This window comes from Lissotriton vulgaris, chromosome 4_1 (genome assembly GCF_964263255.1).
Source record: "Lissotriton vulgaris chromosome 4_1, aLisVul1.2, whole genome shotgun sequence".
In the NCBI taxonomy this organism is placed as follows: Eukaryota; Metazoa; Chordata; class Amphibia; order Caudata; family Salamandridae; genus Lissotriton; species Lissotriton vulgaris.
This window is the reverse complement of record NC_141691.1, coordinates 1368849884-1368871915: the sequence shown is the minus strand read 5'-3', so window position 1 is coordinate 1368871915 and position 22032 is coordinate 1368849884.

The following is a 22032-nucleotide window of genomic DNA, read 5'->3' as shown; positions in this document are numbered from 1 at the left end:
TTTGAAGCCTGAGGGCAGGAAGAACTTAACGCCAAGATTAGCTCGTTTGGCTTCAAAGCTGCAAATGTTTAGTTTTGATATTGAATACATTCCCGGTAAAGACAATGTTGTTGCTGATGGTCTATCTAGATTACCCAATGCAGATTTATCTGATGCAAAGACCAACACTGATTGTGAAGTGGCATTTACCGCTAAGGATGTATTTCTTATAGATGCTGAGAATGTTGTTAGCAGTGTTTCTGAAGCATCTTGGGTGAATGAAATGGAGAAGGATGTGGTCCTGAAAGAAATTAAACGATTCATAGTTGAGGGATGGCCTAGAGAGTCATATTTACGTGGGGAATCTATTGCCTTTTCTAAGATTAAGGATGAGTTATGTATTGTCAATGATATCATCTTAAGAGGTGACAGGATTGTGCCTCCGGTTGGTTTAAGGAAGGACATTGCTGAGAGAAGCCATTTTGGTCATGGTGGTATGTCCAGTTCAAAGAGAAGAGTTAAGGAGTGGTTTTGGTGGCCAGGTGTGGACTCCATGGTGGACAAATTAGTAAGGGATTGCAAAATCTGTAACGGCAGCGATAAAGTGGCTAAGCCGTTGAGTGTGCCACTGACCATGGTGGAACTTCCTGAATACCCATGGCAGAAAGTAGCCATTGACTTTATGGGACCATTTTCAGCTTTGTCTTCTACAGATTGCTATGCCATTGTATTAGTGGATTATTATTCGAAATGGCCCGAGGTAAGAATGCTGAATGGAATGACTACGGATGTTGTCATTGAGTTTTTAGAGGATGTATTTTCGAGAGAGGGTGTACCTGAAATGTTGGTTTCGGATAATGGTCCCCAATTCGTTTCACAAAAAATGGAAGAGTTTTTGTTGGTAATGGGCATTAAGCACATTAAGTCATCACTGTACCACCCAGAGGGAAATGGCCAGGTTGAGCGCTTCAACAGGGTGGTCAAGGAAGTGATTGAATTAGCATTGAGTGCAGGGTTACCCTGGAGGAAGGCTTTGCAAGAGAGGTTGACTGCTTATCGTGTAACTCCCCACTCAGCTACTGGGAAGACACCTTTTGAAATTTTGAGAGGCAGGAAGCCTTTTACGGGGTTGGTTCCCTGGTGGTTAAGGAAGAGAAATAATAAAATGCAATGTAACACTAAGAACGTTGATGAAGAAGTCAGATCTGAAGTTAAAAGGTATCAAGACCGCAATCAGCAGTATCATGGAAACAGATGTAACTGGCCTCTAGTTAAGATAGGTCAGATGGTTAGGGTGAAGAACCCTAGGAAAGTATTGAAAGGTGAAAGTGTATGGTCCAAACCTTTAAAGGTAATTAAGGTTTTTGGTAGTGCGGTTGAATTGGAAGATGGTAAAAGGTGGAATTTTCGTCAATTAAGTTTTTGTAATGAGAGGAAGGGTGTGGTTGGTGTACATTCTGATGGTGGGTCTTGTAGTGGTTACTTGTTAGGTGATGATTTTGGTCTGACTAAGGATTTGAGGCTGACTGGCAATGCAGGCACGTGTGAGCCTAGAGATGTTGTTGACGTTGGTGACGTTGGTCCTCCTGGTGCTAGAGATGTGATAGATGTTGAGGGTGTCGGATCATCTCGCTCTAATGTTGATGTTAGTGGTGAATGCCTTCGCCGTGGCGATAGAGTAAGGAAGATACCAGCAAGGTTTTTGGATTTTAAGTTAGGGTAATTCTTCCGATAGTTCCTTAGTTTTTTGAGGAGAAGGGTGTGTGGTATTCGTGCATGTATCGTGCTGTGTGTCTCGTGTGTGTGGCGCGTGTGTGTGTGGCGCGTGTATGGCATGCGAGTGTAGAGCGTGTATGGCGTGCGAGTGTGGAGTGCATGGAAGGTTGTTGGTAGAATGTAGGGGGAGTCAGTTACTGGAGGGGAAGGCGGAGGAGGTCCTGTGTTCATGTTGCTGTACTACTTACTACTGTGAAATAAAGAAGAAGATTAAACAAGCAACTCTGACTGCGTGTCCCTGCTTACAATAAATATAAATTCAAAGATTAGCATGAATTTGCTTTTAGAAATAGTTTTATTTCAATAAATAAAATGCAGAAAAGTTTAGTTTAATATTTGATTGTGAAGTACATTGAAGTACATGAATAAAACACACTTTATATTTATAATATTTGAAATATTTGTTTTAAAATGTTGTGAACCACAATAAAGTTGCATTACATATTTTAATATATTTAATAACATATTAAATATTTCAAGTAACATACACACATATATATGAATATTTTTAAGTTTTAATAAACAAGCGTTTATATATTTATTTGACATTTTTAAAAACGAATCTACAATTTCTTATTTTTAAAAAAGTATAAAGATGAGGCATTTTGAATCATGATGTAATCAGTGTTATAACTTCAAAGGAACTTAATACATTTTTATTATACCTTTTTAAATTTTTATAATGTTCTAAGGGAAGTAAATTTTTCCTTTCTTTTTTGGCCATTTTTTACTTAAATGGATTTGCATCTGTTGCTTCAGTCATTTATGAGTCATGGTTGAGAGATCTTAGGTGTGGCATTTGTGATTGGGTAAGAAACTGATTTCTTAATTTTTCACAGTATTTTGGGTATATCTATTGCAGGGAATAGAGGGTATGGGTACATTTTGTGTTTAGATTTAGAAATAGGGATATTTTATTTTTTATTTTCCTTTTTTGCACATTAGCAGACTTAGCAAATATTGGGGTTTTTTTCTGAAGAAGAAATGCAGTATGCAATTAAAGGACACTTGTAACAAATCTAAACCATTTGTTAGATAAATGGAACACCCTCAAAAACCCCTGTATCCGGGGGCAGAGTCAGCACAAGTTGGAGAACCTTATACCATGCGGCTCTGCGCTCATTGAAGCGACAACCCCCTGATGGAGAATACAGCGCTCCCAAAACAGATTGTGGAGAATTAAATAAAAGAGTACCATAAAGTGAGAACTCTAGAATTACTGCACTAATCGTGTGAGTATTTGTTCAATGTGTGATAGTCCTGACGAAAGCTCCATAGACCCTCCAGGGCCCAAAGGAGCTGAAACATGTCGACAAGTTAATGTTACAAATACTAATAGATCCAGTAACTCGATCTTTCTGTAGTACCAGTCTACTTTTAGTTAAGCAGAATCTCACCTCACATTAAAGTACATAGGTGACTTTCTCCTTTTTTAACTTAATTTTTTTGTCTTGTTCACAAAAAATTTCTTTTTGGGGGATAACCTCTCAATCTCTGGACACTGCAATCTATAACCTAAGGTGCCTCTGGATGAGGCAGGCAAAGAGCACGAATTGGTACATCCAATGATAACTGCCATAACTCCAATGTGGGGCGGATGAAACATATATACCGCTAAATACGAACAACATTGGGTTTTTGAGGGTGTTCCATTTATCTAACCAATGGTTTAGATTTGGTACAAGTGTCCTTTTTCTTTTGATTAATTGCATACTCACCCGGGGAAATAAAACGAACATTACAATTTCCTCTTCCCTCCCTATTGATTAACTATTGAAGAAATGCAGTAGCCAGCAGTCTTCCTGAGCAACTTTTCTTCAGAAACCGCAGCTCTCTGGTTCCTCCAATACAGATATGGCTTTATTGATGGTAGACTGCCTCATTAACCCCTGGAAGTCTTTGTCCTTGGCTTTATTGGCGAGGGGCTCTGGAGATTTGAGTGGGACAAACCAATGCAGCCAGGCCACTTCTCGAGTCGATGACAGCGGCTTGACTCTTAATGTCGAGTCGGTCTTCTTATGGAGCTTTTTACCAAAACTTTGCAAAAAGTTCACAAACTTTCAGAATTTTTTCTGAGTTGTGTACTTTGTGTTGAAAAGGGTCCAGCAGCACAGCACCAGCCAAGGGGTAGGAAGCTCTGGATTACCTTCTTGGGTCTATACTCAATTTCCAATAATGAACTTGGTCAGGACAGGAAAATCCAGTTGTAGCTGGTCAACTGGAATAGTCCTCTCTTTGGATGTTGCAGGTGGCTTCTTTCAGCACATTTCTACTTCTTATTGCTCAGGGCGTCCACTTCTTTTGCTTGAATTAGGCACAGTGCTTCTTTGATGGAGCCTTGAGAGTGCAGTAGGTGAAGTCTTTTTGTGTGCAAGCCTTTTGTGGTGCAGTGCAAGGGTCCAGCAGGGCAGTCCTTCTTCAGATGTTTCAGGCAGGGATATGAGGAGCTCCTGCAGCACTGCCATCTTTATGCTCTATTCTGAGCTGTCAAGAGGGGGGACTCCAACCAATAAAGGAAAAGTTGCCTCCCTCTGCTATGACCACTACCTGTGAAGCGTGACATATTTTTGGCCCAGAATGTGATGTTCTCCAAAAATCAAATTAGAAAAATTCTCTCTTTAGAATGTGTGTTTGGCTAAACCAAACCGCAGGTGTTGCTAGCAATTCACAACACTCCTTCCAGCCCCTCTCCTAATCTAATTAGGGGAGCTTTCATCCGGCTGGGGATAAAGGAAGTGGGGGCCGGCACGGCTCTTGTGATGTCTGTTCTCCTGCCTTTGAAGTCCAGCTTATCTCCCCATCCCCCTTCATCTCCCTGGCTTCACCTCGAAGAAAATCTCCTTCCATTAAATGTCTGTATTGTTTCATTCCCAGTCCTCTTTATACCCACACAGGGAGAAGCTTTGCTCAGGCTGTTAAAGGGTGGCCAATCAGAAGAGGCTGCTACAGGGTCATTTTAGGTAGCTTCAGAATAGTAAGTTTTAAAACCACTTTCCTGTAATAATTATAAGAAATCCGACCTTGGCAAATTGTTGGTTTTGTTGTAACAATTATTTTAATACTTTGAAACAATTGCTAGCTAACTCCAATCAAAGTTTTGCTTTGCTTAAGCTTAGTACAGCCTACCCATGTTGGCCTATAGGGCCAGCATTACAAAGGGAGAAAAATTACTTTTGCTGTTTTTCCCTACCAGGCATATAATACATTGTTTATATTGTCCTTGCTTTTTATAACAATGCACCCTATCCTTGGGGCACGTAGGGTATACCATAGAGGGTGACTTATATGTAATAAAAAAAGAAAATTGTGGACTTTAGCAGCGCTTTTAATTACAAAGTCGAATTTGGGAACAGTTTCATTTTACAACAAGCTTGCAAAGAAGTTCTGACATTCAAATGATACCAGACACCACAGTAGTGCACACTTAAGTGCATTAAGGCGACAGTGGTCGCTAAACCTACATGCCCTACCATATACTAGGAACTTACAGGTATTCTTTTGGCCTATTAGAATTGTACCAATTACCATCAACCTTTTAAGGACAGCCCACTGGCCATGGGCCTGGCTAGCAGAGCCCCGGCCACTCTCAGAGTCAATAACCACTAGTATCAGTGAAAAAAATGGGACATCTCAGGACATAACAGATGACTTTCCTACACTGGTAGTAGTCTGTGATTCTGTACCCTCCTCTGATTTGACGGTCAATTCAGTTGACTTCAAAGTCATTGTGTTTAGGGGCTAATGTGTCCTTATTGTTACTGTATTAGTCACTCTGTATTTCTGCTGTTAAATGCGTATCTACTTGTTAAGGGGAGTACAAAGACCAAAGGTGATTTTCAAGTTTGAAGTGGAGTTTATTTTCAAACGTCTACTTCTGGTAAGCTTATCTTTTTAATATTTTGAAAAATGAAAAATATCAATTAGGTTGAAATTCAGGTTAAAATGTATGATCACTGTTATCATTGTTAATTCAAAGTCAATTATTATTTCCCAGTGTTTACCTTGTTGGTGCTGTTACTTATTACAATTACAGATTAAGTGTGGCTAAAAGAGTGCTTGTTGATGGTAACCATCTATTTTCCTATGTATGTTATACATAATGGTTAAATAGATGGGGTCATGTTTTGAACATGCTGTCATTATTGAAATATTGCTCCTTGGTGGGTTAATAGTTATCATGCAGTAGAATATATTAGTGAACATTTTGGGGGTCGTGATCATCATATGGATTGAAAGGCTCATTAGAGAATGTTAATCAAAGATGCTCAGGGAGTTCAATATAGAAAGTTTTGGTTTGAGTTGTGTGATTTCTATTCACTTATCAAGCTATGCAGGGGGGCGCCTAGTGATGTGTATTTAAGGATTGAGCCCAAGGACTCATTGAAGGGCTAAGTATGTTATATATCTTTTCAGCTGTTATCTGACTTTAAAATTTATGGCAGAGGCACTGTGGTTAAACTTTGAGTTGTGAGCATAGCTCACATTGACTTCAGTGGGAGCCAATGTTTCAACTGGCTGCATCGGCATTCCATTGCAGAAAGGGGTGGCTGGGGAAAATCGGGCACCCTGAGGCAGGAACCCGCCTGATGCCTGCTACACTGTGCATGGCTGGTAAGGGGGGACCCATGAATTTCCAAACAGGCCCAAATGGGAAGTCTCCATGTGCAGGGGGGTCCGCAACGGACCCCAAAGTCTGATTCTGATGGCTGATTCGAGTCGGATGCATGATTCGAAAGTCTGTCTGAATCCAGCATCGTAATCGGTCGTTCGGAAACGCGGCCCGCAGAGACGTATGATTCTGCTCCATACGATTCGGTCATTCCAATTGCCGTCAGGTTCGGACTGGGATATTCCTAACGCCTAACTCACATTATAATCAGTCAGTCGGAAACCTTTCCCATGCGGTCAGAAAGACATGTTTCCAATCTGATTCGGCAGAGCAATTGCTGTTAGGAAGCCTTCCTAACTGCATAGTAATTTGGCCCTCAGTGGGAATGCTTTCCTAACTGAATTGTAATTGGGCCCTTGGTTGAGAAGATTACCAAACTGCATCAGAATCGGGCCCTTGGGGCTCATCAGCCAGGTATAGCTTGGTTCCAGTGACATATGTTATACAGATACGCATACATATTTTTATATCAAAAACTAGTAAAATGTAACAAAATGTAGAAACTTTCACCATATTCTCGACACTCCTGAACATATCACTGTCCTGACAAGACATGTCCGTCCAAGCTGGAGAAAGGCGTCACCAAAGTGCTTTCTAATTAGAAATGAATGACAAGTCATTTTTCATTTCATGAAGCTGTATTCGGTACATAAAAACAATGACCATAAAAGCACACAAGCAGAACGTAATACAATATAACAAGTACAGATTAAAAAAGACGAATGTTTTCAAATATCATACTTTTCCTAGACTGGATAGATTTACATATAAAAGTAGCAATATAAAAACATTTGTCCGCAGAGTTCATATTGTGACTCAACTTCATTGCATCATCCACATTAAAAATATAAATCTTTAACTTCAATAGATGTATTTCAAACATAAGTGAAAATTTCATTTATTTTAAATTTTTCAACAGAAGACGCATCATTGGGCAAGACTCCAACCAACAGCTATCTAAAACTTGCTGGCAGTCAAATTCCATAAAACATCCTTCTGCATTGAAAACAATCCTCAACCTGCAGCAGAAATTTCACAAGCCTGTGACCCAAAATACAACATTTCTAAAAGCTACGCATTGATGAATAGAGTGGATTTGCCACTTTTCTCTAAGAAACCAGCATAGATGAACAGAACCTTTGATAAAAATTGAAAACAAATCTATGAAATTAATTTTAAAAAACAGTTTATGAAAGAGAAACCACTACACAGCACAAATAATTAACTAAACAATATTTATTCTTCAACCGAAACCACCAAGAAACAAAAATTAAATTAAAAGAAGATGAGAAAACACAAGCCAGCAGCCTTCAGCCTTACTAAAGTATGCAGCATATGGTGCACCAGCAAAATATGTAATGTCCAAGAGAGGGAACAGATTTTTTTTTTGCAGTTTTCAATAGCACAAACTCGTCCTTAAGGTATCAGAGATTTTTACGTGAGCAATAGATGCATTACAGATGGACATATTCATTTTTAGATGCAGAGAAATTAAGTGATTTGTCCAAAATCGCAGGATGTTTAAGCCCCCACCAGACTGTAACTTTGGGCCCGATGTAGATAAATATCATTTACTGACTCTAGAATACCGAATTTTACCGATTCGGTATTCTAGATTCGATAAATGAGATGTAGGAAATAATTCGGTAATTTTTACCGAATCGGTATAATTCGGTAATTACCGAATCGGTATTTACTGATTCGGTAATTGCCATTGATTCCTATGGGCCTTGAGGCCCATAGGAATCAATGTCAATTACTGAATCAGTAAATACCGATTCGGTAAAATTACTGAATTGCCAAGTGGGACAGGGTGTCACTTTGACACCCTGTAGCACCCCTGATTCTGGCTTGTGTGCCATGTGGCACACATACATGCCCTTAGGGCATGTATGTGTGCCACATGGTACAGATGTGCATGTACATTGGAATTCGTAATTTACCACAAAATATTATTTTGTGGTAAATAACGAATTCTTATGGGCCTGTGGCACTGTTTTCAGTGCCACCTACATCTAGATTTACCAATTTGGTAAATTTACAGAATTGGTAATTTACAGATTCGGTAAATTTACCGATTTGGTAAATTTACCAAATCAGTAATTTTTAAACCCCCTACATCTTAAACTCCAAATACCAGTCGGTAATGGCCGAAATCCGCCTTTACCGGCCGGTATTTGGCCACCTACATCTGGCCCTTGGTTCTCTATTTCAAGGTCAGGCTCTTCAACCATCATGCCACTCCTGTCATGTTACACGTGTCATATCTATTGCAGGAAAAGATTCACAGAACCCTGTGCTCAATGGAAGTGTGTCAACTATTTCTACAGCTGTTGCATGGGAAGAATAGTTGCTATGAGAGATGTTGTTGAAACAACCTTGGGAAGTTTCTGGGTGCAGAGGGGCCCGCTACGGGCCCTGAAAGTCTGATTCTGACTGCCATTTAGAGTCAGACAGCACGATTCAGAAAGACTGTCCTAACCCAGCATCAGAATCGGTCATTAGGAAACATGGCACTTAGAGACATACGAATCTGCTGCGTACGGCTCAGTCATTCCGAATGCCGCCAGGTTCGGATTGGGGGATATTCCTAATGCCTAACTCGCATCGTTGTCAGTTGGTTGTAAACCTTTCCGATTCGGTCAAAAAGACACGTTCCCGATCGATTGGGATGCAGCAAATGCCATTAGGAGGCGTTCCTAACCACGCCGTAATTGGGCCCTCAGTGGGAGTGCTTTCCTAACCGCATCGTAATCGGGCCCTTGGTTGGGAAAATGCCCAAACTGCATCAGAATCAGGCCCTTAGGTAACCCTGGGCGAAGTACTAACCTACGCTCGAGTAGTTTGCGCTAATTCGCACTACGAAAATTGCACGTAGCACAGTGCAAACACGCATAGCGGTCATTTTTTGCTTGGTCGCGGTCCTCAACGTCAAGTTGGTGACCGAGAACAAGCAAAATGACACCCCGGTGAGACTTTTTCCGCGTTCGCGATCAGCAACATTAAGTTGCCGATAGCGAGCGTGGAAAATATACCTCCTGGCGAGATTCTCAATGAGGGGAGGTCAGGTTTCTCATTGCAAAGGGTTGAGTATGCTTACGACCGCTCGTGATGAGAAACTACCAGTCTGCTTTGAGGAAGCTGCCGCTCGAGTAGAAATCAACTAGAGCAGCAGAAAACAACTGCTTGCACTGTGCAAGATGCGGTTTGCACTGATTGTACAGGGAAGACAAGCATCCGGCACTGTGCAATCAGCGCGAACTGCATTTTGCACAGTGCACTGTGCAGTTCGCGTAGATAAGCGTAGCTCGCGTAGTGCGAAGTGCACTTCGCGTAGCTTTGCGTAGCACAACTATGCAAACTACGCCCAGGGTTACCCTTAGGGCTCGTCACCAAGGTGTCGCTTAGTTCAATTGACACGTTCCAGATCCGATTCAGAAGGAGCAAATGCTGTTAGGATGCCTCCCTAACGACATTGCAATTGGGCCCTAAGTGAGAATGCTGTTAAGAGGCCTCCCAACCACATCCGAAATGAGCCCTAGGTAGGGCAAAACCAGTTCTAGGTTGCTTGTGTTCTGGTTCAGGGAAGACCTAACTTGGCAGTTCAGGCTGGACTGTTCCCACTGGAGCAGGGTCAAGTCTGATTTGCATATTGCCAGGTCCAAACTGATGTCACATGGTGTGCAAAATAACAAGAAATTGGGATGTGGCCCAAGTAATTACCAGTGTGGCTAAGATCAATTCAAGCAGTTCATTCATCCCTTTTTTGTATACAAATAAAGTTACAGCATCTAGTTTCACAAATGAGACATTCAACAGTACCTACTGGCGGTCTTTATAATAGAAGAAAATACAGTGAGGGTTCATTCAGTTCCTGGTGCACTGTTCACGGGTTAAGCAGGGGTGTGGAGTCCTGTCCACCATATTTATGGAGCCAGTTATTGTTCTGTGAAAGTGTGTAGCTGCGGTAGTGGATCCATTCACCCTACTGAAGATTTGCCACACAGGCTCCTTGTTACTTTAAAGCACTTGCTCTGCAAACATTTTTGTATTGAGAAAATAAACTCCCATATGAGGAGCACATTCTCTCAATGCAACGAAAATCGCTCTGAAATGTAATCGGTTCTCTCCCTATGACTGGAGGTAATTCTATATTTTCCCTGACAATGTCTGCCTTGCCTTGCATGGCATACACAGGCAGGGAAAATGAGTGATGGTTACCCCTCTCTTAATCTGAATGAATGAATGCCATTGTGACCTGTCCACCCTTTGCAAACAGATCATCAGATTAGATGTTTACAGTGGCACAGCCAAAGGAGGCTCTTATGGAGTAAAAACAGCACAAGCTTGACTCTTGTTGAATAATTACTCATTTAGAGTTTAAATTGGTGCTTCTTTATCAGCAGCACGATATACATCTTGTAATGGTAAAGTCCAACATAAACTGTCCTTCAACTGCAAAGCATAACAATTCCACCAGACGTGTGGAATATAGAACACAATCAAAGAACAACATGTTGCATGCAGTGGCATGTGGCCACTACACATATTTCTTAAAGAGACCAAGTACTGTAAAAGAATGTAACACATTTCCCTTTTTACAAAACAAAACTAAGACAACAAAAAAACTATGTATAAAATGCAATGAACAGTTTAGTAAACTCTAAACATAATCAGCATATCTTTTAGGTAAATTGATGGTAGGTTTTGCATCTTTGACCCTGTAAGCAACAGAATCATTTTTGATAACATGTCTCTTCCTGTCAGAAATACCATTGTCAGCCTTATTAATTCTGGAACATTTGGCCGATCTTTTAATATTCCAAATCCTACCATCTTGAGTCACGACACTGTTTGTAAACACTTTTTTATTCACAATGGGATCACTAAATTTGTCAGAACCCTTGGCTAATAAACCTGGTTTTAGAATCTTAAACCATTCTCAATCTTGAAAATCTTGTGTTTTGACATTCCATTTTTTATCATACCACCTTTTTGTTTTTATTGCTTGTTTTCCACTTGTTTAGCAATGTCAACAACCTTCTCTTTAACACCCAAAAATGTGTTGTTACATTTCTCCCGTAACCACCATGGTAAAACGTTGGATGCAGGTTTGCGACCTTTGAAAAGTTTAAAAGGACTCACCTCCGTAGTGGAATGAGGCGTAATACGATAAGTCCATAAACGTTCTCTTACAGCACTCACCCAATTTGCTCCACCTTTGACAGATTCTACAATAAAATTCTTCAACACACGATTGAATCTCTCCACCTGACCATTTTCGTGAGGTTCATATAAGGAAGTTAACCTATGGGTAATATTACATTCTTTAAGGAAAGCAGCCATTTCTGCAGACGTTAATTGAACTCCATTGTCAGTGACCATTATCGATAGACAACCTTCCCTAGTGAAAATGTCTTAGAAAAAATGAATAACTGCTTCAGTAGTAGCTTTGGGAACAAAATTTACCTCCAACCACTTGGAATGGTAGTCTACAATAACTAATGCATAACGTAAAGACTCTGGTAACATGTGGAAAGGCCCAGAAATATCAAATGCGATCTTCTCCCAAGGTTCAGATGGCCACTTGACAATTTTGAGCGGTGGAGTAAATATCTTCAATATTCTTTCACTTGATACATATTCCTGACACTCTCTGACTGTTCTATCAATAAATCTGTCAATCCCAGGCCACCAAAAATTAGATCTAACCAAGCGTTTAATGGAAGATATAGCAGGATGAGATTTATATGCAATTTGAAGTATGATCTCTTGCATACCCTCCGGGGGAATACATTTTCCTGGCTTAAAAATAAAACCGCTTTCCAACTCCAATTCCTCTAGAATACTATAAAATGGCAACAATTCTGACTTAATCTTATCTTTGCTTGGCCATCTATTTTTAACATAACTCACAAGCTCTTCCTACTTGGAATCCTTCTGTACACATTTCATCCACTGCGACTCAGAAATGCCATAAAAATTCACCTTGGAAAACATCCTGGATGGTTAACACAAAATCACATTCATTTATCACACTAACTTCATTCTGACTGTAAGGAAGACGTGACAAGCAATCAGATGTGACATTATTTTTCCAGGAACATAAACAGTGACAAAATTATGTTCCTGTGGTCTCGAAGTAAGTCTGGCAATCCTAGCTGTAGAATTCCATCTGCCACTCACATACAAAATATTAATTAGGGGTTTATGATCTGTTATGAGGGTAAATTTTGAACCCCACAAGTATAATCTAAAATGTTCAATTGCCCAAACACAAGCAAGTAGTTCCCTTTCTATTACCGCATATTTCCTTTCACACTCATTGAGAGTCCTAGATGCAAATGGCACATTCCATTCGTCATTTCCTTCTGTCTGTGACAATACACTTCCTAGACCATATAAACTTGCATCAACTGTAATTATGCATTCCCTGTTGATGCGAAAAGGTTTGTGTAGGTGAATGCACAATATCATCTTTAATTACCTCAAAAACTTGTTGCTGTAAGTCAGTCCATATATATTCTACCCCATGCCTTAATAATTTCCTTAAAGGTTCCATTTTGGTGGCAAAATTTATCACAAATTTTCTGTAGTATTCACACATACCAGCAAAAGGAAAGGAAGGAGCTGATCTTTTTTTGTCGGAGTGGGAGTTTTAATAATAGCCTCCACATTTGATTTCTCTGAATCACTCCATCACCCGAAAGTGTGTGACCCAAATATTCAACTGATTCTTGGAAAAGTTTACATTTGTGTGCCTTCAATGTTAAACCACTACTTTCTAATCTCTTGCACACTTCTTGAAAATGCCTCTCATGTTCAATAGAATCTTTTGAAAACATCAAAATATCGTCCTGAAAGCATTTAGCATACGTGTCAAGGTCTCTAAAAGAAGAAGGAGCAGCTATTCCCTTCTACCGGCTGCACAGGAGGGCTGGTCCCTATAACCCCACGACAGAAAAAGAGGGAAAGGAGAAAAGGAGAAATTGCCTACATATATCAAAACCTGCCCCCTCACTCAAGTCATATTTTAAAATAATGGAAAAAGTGACTGCCCCCAAGACCCCTCCTACTACTACAACCCTAAACCCACGGCAAGGGCAGATAAGTTGGGCAAGCAGGTGGGTAAGCAGGTGCTCCCCCTCGTAACTCCTCATGTATCAGTTGCACTTGAGAATAAGTATTCCCCATTGCTTTCTGAGCCGGACACAGATTTGGGTGTAAACCCTACGCCTACTTTGAAGGCAGAGGAAGGTTCCCTATCCCAGCCATCACCCCAGGCATCACCAGGGCATAGTTCCCAGCTCACAGCTAGATCTTTCTGTGATAATTCTGCACTAGACTCTCTGGGGGCTCAAGCGACAGGGGAGGGAACTAATCAGTCCCAGCTTGAGCTACTTCTTCAATCCCTACGCAAGGATATGCTCTCGAAATTACTCCCCAAATTTGAAATCTCTGCATGGAACCAGAAGGAGATCAACGAGAAGTGTACCAGTCTGGAGAATAAATTAGATGATATCTGTACCCGGACGGAGGTGTTAGAAGGAGAAGTTGCTACCCTCTTCTGAGTTTCCCAGGCCCACTCAAGAGATATAAAAGAGTTAAAAGCACAGAACAAGTCATTGCAAATGGACATGGAGTGATTAAAGATCCATGCCAGAAGGAACAATTGAAAATTTCTGAAAATACCTGAGGGGGCGGAAACTGGAGATGTAAAATCGTTGGTCTGTAGACTACTGAGAGAAGGAGTGCTAAAAGATAAACCAGACATCGATCTTGAGGGTGAAATCCAGCGGGCACATAGGGACCCATTTAGGCAATACCCAGATAGGAAAGCTCCAAGAAAGATACTGGTTAATTTTCACACCTACGCTGTAAAAGAGCTGATATTTTGGTTGGGCCCTCGTGGATCCTTCTCTCCAGATAGACTCCACTAAATATCTAATTCGCTCTGATGTAGGCAGAGTTACAGCACAAAGGCAGTGGGGTCTCGAATGTCAGACTTGAGAAGTCAGGGAGCCCAGGTGATGATGAAATTTCCTGCAGCATTGAGGGTGGTGTGGAGAAATAAAACATATAATTTCACCTCTCCTCAGGAAGTCAATACTTTCCTAATCAGTATGAAGGAGACTCAACGTTAGAACTTCGTGTTCTGAAAGGGCTACTAATAGGATTTCACATATTATATATTTTGCACCTAGCCCACCTAGTCCATCACTCCCTATCTTGTTAAAAAAAAATGGGGGAAGCGAGATAAGACTGGGAATGGTAAGCACAAATAGGGGAAATTAGACTAAATATTGGTATAGTACACATATGGTAGTCCATACACTTAGGTAACCAAATCAAAGAAGGGGGAAAAAAAAAGGGAAACATTTTCGTGTTATTTGTTTCCTTTTTTTCACCTATAGCTGGTAGGGGGCACAGTTAGATTGATAGGTTTCCTTCTGTTTGACACAGAGGCAGATCCCAAGCCGGAACCAAGGGTTCCCAGATGGCGACAAGATCGCCAAGGTTCAGAAGGGGGAGTTCATCAAGGGTGGCGGGTGGGAGCAGGGGGGTGGGAGTAGTCAAGGGAAAAATATTCCTCATGTAACCATGAAGGCTAAGAAAAACAAGGCTCAACCCCAGTAGGAAAAAGATCCGGGATAGTCTTGAGTTTTCTTCAGGATTTCCCTATCCATGACAAGCATAATCAATAAAATAAAAATAGTAATCTGTTATGTTAATGGAAGCCAGGAAACTCTCCAGAATCTGCGAAGTTCTGAATAAATCAAAGGCTAACATTTGTCTTCTAGAAGAAACCCACTTAGAGTCACAAGAGTGCACGGAAGCATTTAGGAAGCAAAGGTGGATTCAGGACCTCCTCTGCTCCAATCAGAGAGGAAATACTAGAGGAGTGGCAATCGTAATTCGTGCAAATAGCAGGATTAGGGTATAGAAGTATGAGACGGATTGTTCAGGCAGATGACTGACTGCAACCTTAGTTGTGGATAGTTCACGGTTGGCGTGCACAGTCTATTATGGGCCCAATCTAGAGTCCCCAGGGGCTTTCGTAAGTCTAAAAAACAGTCTCTTGGATTTGGAAATAGCCATTATTATGAGAGGAGATTTTAACCTTATCTTTGATGCAACCTTGGATCGCACTTCTAGGGCCAAATTTACCCCTCCACGTAAGTCACAAATTGAGCTTAAAAATATCATGAAAGATTTCAATCTACTGGATATTTGGAGGGTTAAAAATGGCAATGGAAGAGATTATTCCTTTTATAGTCGCAGATACAGGCACCACTCAAGAATTTACTTTTTTCTCCTAGATCAAGCATTATTACCTGCTGTTGACACCGTATCATACATTCCAGCCCTGCTATCGGACCATTCTATGGTGGAATTAACGATCAAGCTCAAGCAGGGAGATCAATTAAGAAGATGGACTCTTGATAGATCAATACTTTTGAAAGAGGACGTGAAAGTGGATCTGGAGATACAGATAGCCGAGTACTTTAGGATAAATTGTGGTACTGCAGCTGATCAAACTGTATGGAAGGCCTTTAAGGCCTGTATGAGAGGATTCCTAACTACCCTAATGATTAGGAGAAATAGATCCATAAAAAAAGCGGAAGAAGATTCTCTCTTTAAAATAAAACAAAAAGAACAGCAGCTACAGAGGGCCTCGTTAGACCAGCAGACTAATCTATTTGTTATACAGAGTGAGCTAGATTCCCTACGGGCCGAATATCAGGCCAATCTTGATAAAATAATTAAAGATAGGTGGGATTCAAGCAAATTGCAAAATTTCTCCTACAGGGAAAAATGCAGACGGTTTCTTGCCTGGAAGGCTAGGTCTGACAGGGTCAGAAACCAGATCAAGGGTCATCTCCCATGACAATGTTGTGATCTCTGAGTAGGCAAAACTGTTCATGCAAAATCTTTATACAGAAGAGAATGTTTCTCCTGCTCGAAGAGCAGAAGACTAGCTAAATCAGCTTGAACTACCACAGTTAACAGAGGCAGACAGAGCATTTCTGAGTTAAAACATCAAAGAGAGTGAAGTTCATAATCAGATAAAAAAAATGGCCAAGGAAAAGGCAGCCGGCCCAGATGGGCTCCCGGTAGAGATCTATAAGATAGGCTCCGATAAAGTCGTCCCTGCCCTTACGACCTTGTTTAATAAGATACATATGTCAGGTGAGACTATTCCACAAACCTGGTCAGAAGCCACAGTCACTCTGATCTTAAAACCTAATAAAGACCCCGCTAACTATTGAGTCCTATAGGCCAATCTTGTTGCTAAACACTGACTACAAGATCTTTGCAGGGGTTCTGGCGGCGAGATTGGCTAAAGTTATTAAATCTATAGTTTATAAAGATCAGAGAGGCTTTATTCCCGGCAGACAGCTGAACGAACTAACTTTCCAAGCTATTGCTACCATAGATTTCGCCACTGATAAAAAACTCCCCTTGACTATTGTAGCTGTCGATGCCTCTAAGGCCTTCGATCAAGTAAATTGGCCATATCTATGATCGGCATTATCTGGTTTTGGAATTCTGGAGAATTTTAAAACATCAATCAGATCACTCTATTTCAGCCCTAGGGCAAAAATTCGTATAAACGGACTCCTTACAGACTGGGTCCGTTTATCGCGTGGAACTAGGCAGGGGTGCCCCCTTTCCCCGCTCTGGTTCAACTTGTACATTGAACCCTTTGTTCAGCTAAGATCAGACCCCTTAATTAAATCTTTTAACATCGCAGATCTAGCTTTAAAATTCTAATTATGCAATGGAACCAGGAGGTGGTGGCCCCAGGTGTAAAGTCGCGTATGAGATACCTTGGAATACATCTGGCTCAGGAAAATCTCAGAGATATTGAAAATAAATCTAAATAGATTCTATAAGGATGTTTGCGGCCTTCTGCAACGCTGGTCAGGCCTTCGGCTGAACATCTTTGGAAGAGGGAACCTAATAAAAATCATCTTACACAAAATCACTTTTCTTTTCAATTCAATACCACTAATGTTTAGTCCCTTTGACATAGCCAAAGTACAGGGAAAAATTGGTTCCTTCTTCTGGAACACGAAGACACCAAGAATTTCTAGGAAACAATTGAGGAGAAATCTAAAAACAGGAGGGTTAGCTTTGCCGGACCTACTTATTTATTGTCACCCTTTCCACTTCATGAGCTTTAGACTTTTGGCAGATAAGGCTGATGCATCCTCCTTAGGTCTACTGTTCCAGGCACTACTCCATGGTATCCCACAAGGGAATGAATACTTTTTGTTTAAGGACGGCGATCCTAGGTTCTATGAGAAGGTGAGGTTAAAGATCCTGGGTGCGGCCCTGAAAAATTGGATATTTAGTAGGAAAAGGCTGGGAATTCCCTACTATGCGCCCCAGGCCCCGATATGGCATTCTCCAGGGACACCAGATTGTCTCAATGATCAGCTATCATGCCCTCTTAAATTAGCAGGAATAACACTCTGGCGTGATTTGCAAAAGGATTCATTGCTTCTGGATTGGGAATCTCTATCTGGACTGACAGGCGGGACTCTTACTAGGTTCAAGTACTATCAGCTGTCAGGTTGGTGGACAACTCTGTCATGGGATTCTAACGCATCCAATCCAAAGTTTGATTTAGTAAGCAGAATTGGCGGATGGAAAAAAGAGCTATCCTTCTGGTACTGGGCCATGATTGAGGCAGAGGGAGTGACAGAATCCGAACTCCAAAAATTGTGGGGCAGTGCTATGGGTCTAAACCTTAATAACCTGTAGGACCGTTGGGTGGACTCTTTCACTATTCTCAATGTAGTTGTCAAGTCAGCCCCCCTTAAAAGAAACAATTTACAATGCACAGTGTATATATTACCAAAAATCTTAGTTAAGATCACAAGCCTAGAACATTATTGCCCAAGGTGTAAACTGTTGGCCGCGTATGATCTCCACAAGTTTGTAAAATGTCCAATGTTAAAATATTACTGGTCTAAAATACAAGATTTCCTGGCTGAGGTACTAGGTATACAACTAGTGGTTACCCCGGGGTTGATTATGTTTGGGTTAGCCATAGATTACCATCTTAACGATATGACGTCCACATTTATTTTTTATGTTATCATCCTGGCAAGGCGAGAAATATGCAGGGCCTGGAAGGATGAGAATGCCCCCACTTTTTCAGAGAGCCTGAAACATATCATCTTCACAAGCGAGTCTGACATGGCCTGTGATAGCACAAGCTATGGTAAGATCGGGGCGGCCCTTGTGGCATGGCGGAACAGTTGAGGGCATTTCAATGATTTCACCTGGGCACTGTTGGTTCTTTGCCTGCAAACTACCACATGGTCATCCAGATAGAGGGGATTGGAGTGGATTAAGAAAACAGTAGCTACGGGAGGGGCTTTTCCTTTTCTCTCTATCCTCGGGCCGCAAACAACGGAGCTGACGCTAAGCCAAACGGCATGCGTATGTATTGAAATAAACCTTGTGGTGTTATAAACGGCGCGAGTTTTCTAGATACCTCTGTCAATTCAATTTGATGGTAAACTGATCTGAGATCTAATGTTGAAAAAATCTTTGCCCCAACTAGCAGTGAAACTAACTCATTGATGTTTGGCAATGGGTCACAATCGATAACAATGTTAGCATTTAAAGCTCTCAAATCTACACATATCCTCAATTTTTGGTCCGGTTTTCTTACCAAAACTATGGGAGGCACCCATTGCGATAATTCTATCGGCTCAATGATGCTCTCATCAAGTAACTTCTTCAACATACCTTTAAGTTCCTCTCAGATATTAATTGGGACACCTTTAAGTTTTTGTACAACTGGGGTATGATTCTTAGTACAATGTTATGTGAGACATTTTTAAGTTTACCTAACTTATCACTAAACACAGAGCTGAAACATTTAACCAGATGATGTCCTTTCTCGACATTCGTGAGATTTTTGCAAATGGATGAATCAATAACTGAAATTGTTCCCATTAGACTATCATCACAGAGTGATACAGGTTTTTTAGAACAAGGATTTAACTGGATCCCCAATTTCTATTGATCAAACCATCCTAACACATTCACTCCTTTGAGAGATATGTACAGCTTAATAGTAGCTTTTCTGTTTTGAAAGTGAATGTCCACCTGAAAAAAAACAATGATGTCATTCTTTTTTTTTTTTTTTAAGAATGAACTATAATAATCTATAATAAACTGTCTTTTGATACAATGAATGTGTTGATTTATCTGTGAGATGTTCATGTAGGGTTCAGAGTGGTACATAATTCTTCGGAACTCTTGTAGGCCGACCTTAAAAAGTACTGGGCAGGTCTCCTCCTCTGTTTTGAAGCTTCTCCTCTGTGCCCTGTCCACATTTGTGGGATTCGAGTAGTAGCCAGCTTGAAACTTCACTTGAACGGAACCTGTCGCTGTTAAAACTCTCCTGCCAGAGCACCTATTTCAATGTCCAGGGAAAAGGAAGAAGGCAAAGGATAACTTCCTGGGTGACTTTCTGGTCTGATCACGTTCATGCTTGGAAGACCCTTTGGCTAAAATCCTTACTACTCATTATCTGATATAAATTAATATAGTGATATGGTCAGCAGAAGTCATATTAGATACAGTAGGCCTACACTAGTCTTCTCTGAATGTGTGTATGTACTTCTGGATTGCCTGTACATCTTGATTTAATGATTACATTCATATGTTTGACTGAACCCTATGTGAAGCACAGTTAATTGTGATAAAGTACTTCAGAAGCATTTACTATCCTGACTCATCTAGGGCTCTTTTCACATTCACATGAGGATAGTGATTGTATGCGTCATCACATCTTACGAGCGTAATACAGTATCTTACAGCAATGACTTCTGAACAGTATTTTTGGCATTTGAACAACAATTTGTTCATATTTTAGTGTCTCTTAAACATTTTCACATGAATCATACAGTTATGGAAACTGTTGTAGAGGACAGTGCTAAAAGCACATAAGAGAAGGCCATGTATCCTTACTACCTAGTATGGTCCACTAAAACATGCTTCCAGAATGTATTTTCTTTGTTGGACTTGGTCCTATCTGCAGGGTCATTTCCATACTTTCTGCCTTCAACCTCCTGCTATCTGTACCCGTTTGTGTTGGCTATGAGGACTCAACACACTTTACCACTGCTTACAAGTGCTAAAGTGCTTTGGCTCTTTCCTTTAAATGTCTTGAAATTGGCTTGCACACAATTGTCACCTTTTTAGTTACTTGTAGGTCCCTAGAAACGTGGTACTGCATGTACCCAGGGCCTGGAAATTAAATGCTACTAGTGGACATGCAGCACTGATTATCCTACCCACTTATTTAGCCCTTTAAACATGTATGTGGCCTGCAAATGCAGTGGTGCTTAGTTTTAAAAACAGTAAGTACCAGGGCCCCCCTTCAGGAGTTCCCTGCAGTTTGTGCTAAACATTGCCCCTGCCAGGGCTGCCATTGGCATTACCAATAAAACTACTAACCATCACACTTCTAGTGTGACAATTCAGACTATTCTGGACTCCCAAAGCTATAAGAATGGCATGGGTGGCAAGTATGTGATTATTAATGTACATTGAAGTAATAATCAACTGTTGTGTTCACCTCTAAATTAGATTGACTGCGCCACCATGTGGCAGACTGTCATACGTGCTGGTGTTGACAATTAAGTGCTGGTGCTGAGCACTGTAAACCACCAACTCAAATTAAGCACTGCATTGCAGCCTGCATGTGCAGTTTAAACTGCCATTTTGACATAGTGAAAAATAAACATTTTCTAGGCATAAACCTTCCTTTTTGATACATATAAGTCACCCCTACTTTAGGCCAGAAACAGCCCAAAAGGCAGTCTGCAGTTCATTAAAAAAGTTGGGGAAGCACTTTTAAGTTTTACTTGCGGTGGTGCTGAAAAACACATACATTTGTTTTTTACTACTGTGAGGCATGCCTCTCCCATAGGATATCATTGGGCTGCTTTATCATATTTAAATAAGTTCTATCATTTGATTGGGAGCAGGTAAACAATATATTTTTGGTGTATGAAAAATTGTAAGAAAAAATCCAGTTTAATGGTTAAGTCAGAGCTTAAGTTACAATTTTGAAAATTAAACTTTTAGAAAGTTTGTATTTTATTTTCCCAATCATTTGTTGTCTGTTCCTGGGTCACATGACTGGGTGTAGTTGCAGTTGGACTTTGTTTATTCCTTCCAGACAGTTAATCAATATAGGATTAGGCGTGCTTGGAAGGGCCATCAAATGTCAGGACGGGGGTGGAGCTGGGCACTAGTCCACTTGTATCTGAATAGGCTGTTCCCTGCTTTCACACAACTTACTTGTCACTACTGCATTATTCATTCAACCAGCTTGCAACCAAGACAGAGGAGGCAGGAAGCTTCAAGGACTTCAAAGGGAATTCTCTAGAAACATCCCCTACTACAAAGAATGCACCATGTATAAAAAGCAGGTCGTCAGAGTAGACCCAATCTTCAGTTCCATTTGTGCAGCTGTAGAAGAACTCTCAGAGTATTGCCTGCTCCTGTGGCCTTCTGTGTTTCCCACAAGACTGCTTTGCAGTCCCTGGAACAACTGCTTTGCTGCATGGAGC